Here is a 6,722-nt window from a genome sequence, read left to right as displayed (position 1 = left end):
GTCAAGAATAAAAAGGAAGATATAATGAACAGATATCACAATACCCCTGCCTGCTACCCATTCTCCACTTCAAAAAGTGTCCATAGCGCATTTGATCTAAGCCGCCAGGTATTCTCCGCAGTGGCGTAATAACCGGGGGACAAGGGGAAAATATCCAGGTGTGGAAAGTCTTTCCCCATTAAATGCCCTTTTCACCCGGGAAAGTGCCTGAAAATCTCAAATTTTAAATCGCATATTTTGTTGAAGTAGGCCAATTTCCTCTAAAAATTGCACATTTTAGGGAGTTTTGATCAATTCCAACGAAATTAAAATTTAAAAAACAAACATTTTTCGCATTTTTTTTATGTTAAAGCTTGTGCTTGCTCACCTTTGCCTTCTAAGTTATAACACATAGTCCCAAACTCAAGAAAGAAAATTTAAGATAGATCGTTTAACCTATTGAAAAAGGGCCTCAATGTGTAATGATGTTGAAAGAATATGTTTGTAATAAATAAACCCATAAGGAAAATACTTATATTTAGTTTTAAAAAAACGAGTGTGGCCATATATAACATAAGAGCATTTCTTGTTGAGGTAGGCCAATTTCCTTTAAAAATTGCACAATTAGGGAGTTTTGATAAATTCCAACGAAATTAGAATTAAAAGCACAAAAATTTTTTTCGCGCTATTTGTTAGATTTGAAGCTTGTGCTTGCCCTCTTTTGCCTTCTAAGTTATTTAAAAACATAATAGTCCCAAAACTTGAGAAAGAAAATTTAAGATAGATCGTTTTACCTAAAAGAAGGGCCTCAATGTGTAATGATGGTGAAAGAATAGGCCTATGAATTGTAATAAATAAAACCACGATGAAAATGCTTATATTTAGTTCTAAACACACGCGTGTGCCCTATATTAATATTAAAATAAGCCATGCCGTATTGTTTTCTATATGGGGGGGGGGTATCACACCAAGTCATAAATTACTAACCAGGAAAATCATTACCTTTGCCCCCCCCCCATACCCAAGACCCCTGTTACGCGCCTGCTTATAAGTGGGCACCCCATATACATGTATATAATAATACACATTATATATATACATATTATATATTATATATGTATATATATAAAATTAAAAAATGAAATTATATATATACATATATATATACATATATATACATACACATATATATATATATAAATATATATACATACACACCCACACACACACACACACACACACACACACCAATGGACTTGTTATGTATGTGTTAACTATTCCATAAATTGATACTGTTATAGCAAAAAGTGGTGGAAATATAAGTGGTTTTTTTATACTTGATTTCAAGCTGTTCAACAAGAACAATGTCAAAGTCAACAATCACAATACATTTTGACATCATAAAACCATGGAGGAAATAGTTTATTTCCTCTGTGATAATACATAGTAGAAGCAGAAAATTCCCTATTGTCTACGTATAGCCGAGTGATTATTCTCCACTGAATTCATGATCAGGACCATCTCCTATTGAATTCTCTTTAAGTGAGACAGCCGCAAACAATGAATTTTTAACTGAGGAATTGCCAGATTTAGAAATGAACGAAGAACTAACTGACATCAACTCAGTGCAAAAACAAGACACTGATTATGTCCACGACGGACGAGTTTTCTCGCTGATAGTACTTTTTAGCCTTATTTCTTTTTATGCTACGATCATTATTGCTTTTTACAGCAGTGGATACGAACATATGCATGGAGACACAATTGATTGGATCTGTATTGTTCTTTTTTTAATTTCCACGATCATAATGATGTATGTCTTGCGACAAAACAGATCTTGGAAATGGTTGGACTTCGTTAGAAGCCCTCGGGAACCATCATCACCCGTGATTAATGGAGAACGTCAACCACTTCTGTCAAATTCACCAATTCACGTAAGCGGCCAAACTTCTTCTGAACCCATTATCGGCATATATATCTTCGGACTTTTCAACATTTTACTCTTAATCACTTATATCATAATCTTTGGAAGATGTGTTGCGGTTCTATTAACAGGATTATACACATATCGAGAAATTATGTTTATTATATCAAACTGTTTGCAGGTGAGTTTCGTCTGTGTTCAGATGACATTCTTTATAGTCTTCAAAAGTGCATCATTCAAGAACTGCTCCTGGTTCCAATATGCTTTTATCATAATCATTTCTGCAAATGTACTTGCTTGGATGACAAGCGTCGCAAAGGAAACATCCATTGTACTTGGAATTGAAGTGGAATATCAAGAAATGGATTGGCCACTGATCAATTTACAGCCAGCAAACAAATCTAATATTAACGATGACGTTGTTTTGTGCTACAAGCAGATGCTGGCAGATCCTCCAGTCAATCCATTTATTAGCCTACATGTTTTCTTAACCATCTTACAACCTTTTTCAAATGAATACAATATATTGGCTGTAAGTATTCTTCTACACTACTGGAATGGTTTGTATTCAACAGAAATATACACTACATGCAATACTAGAAGCAACAATAAAGCTAATAGCAGAACCGACACTGCAGGCAACTCTAGAAGCATTAATAATACCACAGGCGACACTAGAGGCAACACTAAAAGCATTACTACTAACACTACTGGCAATAGTAGAGGCAACATTGCAATATTAGAAAAAAACTCCAGAGCCAACAATACAGTGACTACCAGAGCCACCACTACAGGCAACAAAAGCATAACTGATACCAACACAAGCGAAGGCAACACTGAAAGTATTACTAATAATAGCACTATTGACAATAGCAGAGGCAACAATGGAAGCAATACTAGAGGAAACATAATCAACTGCAACATTAATGGGAGACTGAATGAAGGAAACATTTACACAGACGTGAGACTCGACCACACTGCATGCGAAGGGATTCAACCAAATAGTTGCTTATTCATCACCTTAATTCTATTTTTCTTTCTTCTAGGTATATCTGTATTTGTAGTGAGTATACTTCAAGTATATGTATTGTCCAAACGTAATGTTTACTTTGCTGTTAAAATGTTCCTCCTATTCCCACACTGTACTATAGAGTTAGTAGTTGCAGGACGTGCAACGAAATACTTAAATCAAAACCGACAGACAGTTTGTAAATCACTTAATAGAAGTGAAATATTGCTTATTCTCTCTGTAATTAGTATAATTTTGTTAAGTATTTGCAATTGCGTATCGGGGGCAGGTTTTTTTATTTTTGCTAAGAATCCGACAATGAGTGCCAGTGCAAATACGGTTTGTGTTATGGTAACGGCAATGCTAGATACAATAGAAGTATGCATACAAACTATGCTCATCCTAAAATCGCGGCGAACTAGCAGTGTCGACGAAGGCGCTGTAGTTGCACTGCGACAATGTTTGATTTTTTTGATGATTTCAAACATCAGTAATTGGATGAGAGATATCTTTTTTACTACAGATATCACAGTTTACATGTCACGTAACAAAGATTTACTTTTCGGAAAATCAATTATTTTAATGAACATTCTATTTTCTCCATTTGCTGCATTTTACCGCTATAGTTCCGTAGATTTACTCTACCAATTTAATAAATTATTAAAACTACAAAATACAAGATACAATAAAAGATAATAGGTAATTAATAAAGTATATAATTCAGATTAAATTAATAAGAATATTACAATTTCAGGAGTTTAAGTCATTCCACAACGACATGGGATGAAATGAACCATGGCTTCAGGGTAGCTCATTTACTTTTTCCGAAAGATGCAATGGGTCCTTCATTTTAAGTCCGTATCCGTTTGGGAGAGTAAACTCTAAAATCAATAAGCCTTTGAAACACCTAATTTTGTCAAACTTTTAGGGGCTTCTTCCTCTGGACATCCAGAAGTATAAAATAGAGGGGGCCCAGGAAGGGACTTTGACAGAAGGAGCGTCTATATGCCTACAAAAAAAATAAGAAAATAATATATATAAGGAAAATCACTATTATATCACCTCAGATGGTCGGAAATGGCACTCTCAGACTTAAAATTTGAATGAAATTTTCTTTTATTTCTCCAATTTTTTACAATTTGAAAAATTACATCTAGCCTCCCGCCTTGCCCTCTCTAAAACCCCCACTTTCTATATTTTTGGGCAAGTATTCCCGCTACATCCACTTTGCTTCCTTCAAGGACATTTGCCTCCTCCTCAGGGACCTCGGAACCCCCGTCGGCAAATCTTGGCCCCACCTTGTCCAGGAGATCTGCGGTGCCGGATCCAAGAATTCGCAGTAAGTGGGGGAAGGGGCAGGGAAGGACTTGGACTTTCACAAATATAGGGTCTATGCCAACTCAACCCTAACAAACATGCATGATGGCCGGAAATTGTACTCTCAGACGTAAATTTTAATATGGTTTTATTTTTCTCCCCATTTTCACATATTTAATTATAGAAGAATGGGAGATGGGGGGGGGGGGGGCTTGAATACGCCACTGATCTTGTTAATGAGATTTCTTAACATTTAACTTTTTATTAGGCCTAAGTTTTGGGATTTTTGGAATCATATGGAATTTTTTATTTTTCCTATCAATAAGTAAACAAATATTCTGCTAATGGCCTAATATTATAAGATTACAGCTGTGATTGAGGGCTGTTTATTTCTTCAAAGTAAAATACCCATTGGAAATTAGTATACCGGTAGTAGTTTTAATTCTTCTGTTAAGGCTATTGTTTAAAGACATTTTTATCTTTTTCCAAAAATAATATGGTCCATTTTTAGCTAAATCTCTTGATATGTGTCCCATATCAAGATATGCTCTTTGCTTCAGTACGTATAGGGTTAAAGTTGAGCAAGAATATTGCACCTACCTGCCAGGAAATGTCGCACCATCTCATACTTTGCAAATGCTTTTCATTGTGTTGTTTTAATTTGACAATTAGAAGTTCAATAAAATTCATCCAAAATACTTTACTTTTACCAAATTACACATCGCCTGAAAACAAAGAAGTTAAAAATCAACGCCTTTATTCTTTTAAGTATGAGTTATAGGCTACTCGATTATTTTCTGGGTAATACAAATAAAATAAAGACAATTGCCCTGTATAGATAGTATAATACATACCGTACTCCAGTCCAAATATCGAAATACACGCCATCGTGTTGGGATTCAATATTTCGATGATGTATGTCTTTTGATTTAGTTTAGTTAAGGGGGAGGCAAATTATTAGCCACTTGGCATGACCACTCTGTGGCTATATCTGGCCTCCACATGTTGTCCACCGAATTTTCATAAATAAAAAAAAATAAACTTAAAAACAAGTCTGATGCGCCCGATTTTATAATTGCGCCAGGAATGATGAGAAACCCTCTTACCTCGTTAAATTGTATCATGAGATGTGTATAAGAGACAGGTACTATAGAGTTAGTAGTTGCAGGACGTGCAACGAAATACCTAAATCAAAAAAGAAAATAGAGAATTCTACTCAAATTTTGAGTCTAAACTAATAAAATAAATAACTAGAAACTAACTAATGAAATAAACTTTCTTACCTCAGAGCCAACCATGATAGGGCTGAGGTAGTATAGATCCTCCATCTGTAAAAGCCCCTCTTTGGGCCCCATCTATTTAAAATTCCTGGATCCGCCACTGCTGTATTCTTGGGAAGAATTATTTATTTCATTTATCGCTGCGGATCGCAAAGTGGTTTTCTATTGTACATTGTATTGCTTAGTTGCTATGCAAAGCGCGTAGCAAAAAAAATCATGATATCGTGACAGGTCTGTTTCACAGAACAAAATCACGACAAAAAGACACTATTTCAGAGTAACATTTAAAAAAAAATCAAACAATAACAAAAAAAATATTTTTCTTCTAACGAATGTCAGTTCAATTGTTGGCTAATTAATTTGTAGTTGTTTTTGTCATTTCATGGTCAAGTTGTACACCAAACATCAAGTCATTTCAGTTCCAAATTATATAAAGTATACTGTATTGGATTGGATCTATTTAGTGTAAACACCAATGAAAGCTCACAAAAGTCTAGAAGAAGACTTATTTCCATTGGGGTCCTTCTGGTGGTGATTGAGCAGTACACCGGCAGACAATCCCCTACTCTTTTCCAAAGAGTGCACATACAGCGGCCGACTGAGCTGCTCTTTAAAAAATGTTACATTATAAAAATGGATCTTTAAAACACAGATGCTATGAAGAAGCATAAATGTACAATAATTGAATTAAACTTTAATTGTAAAATTGTAAATGTAATCTAAGAATTGTAAAACCTAAATATAATGTAAGAAGTAAATTAAAAGATAACCAATTGCTTGTATTTCGTTTCGCCAATTAAAAATTCAGCGTGGTCTCTCAATATTTTTATTTTCATCTGAAACAAAACTGATTTCGTCCAATAAGCTCAGTCAAAGTGTTGTGTTCATTTGAACAGCTAATCAAGGAAAGAAGGGGAATTCATTTCAGAAATCCCTGTGAAATGCGAAATAGTTTTCTGCCGTTTTCTTTTGCTGCAATGGAAAAAGCTAATACGCCACATAGGCCTAACCTTCAAATAACAACTAAAGTGAAATAGTAGTGGAACTTTTTAAAATCCATGCTAACAATAATTGAACAAACAACAATAAGAAGGAGAAAATGAATTACAAAAACAAAACTGAATAATTAGGCAGGCGCATCCTCTGATGCAAAGGATCGAAGCAGAAAGATTGTTCCCCGTGCCCCTGGAGGAATAGTGCACATGAACGTGGT

This window comes from Anneissia japonica, unplaced genomic scaffold (genome assembly GCF_011630105.1).
Source record: "Anneissia japonica isolate Jap-2015-1 unplaced genomic scaffold, ASM1163010v1 scaffold287754_len4335492_cov202, whole genome shotgun sequence".
Taxonomy (NCBI): Eukaryota; Metazoa; Echinodermata; class Crinoidea; order Comatulida; family Comatulidae; genus Anneissia; species Anneissia japonica.
The sequence above is the reverse complement of the archived record's forward strand: the minus strand, read 5'-3'. Positions refer to the sequence as shown.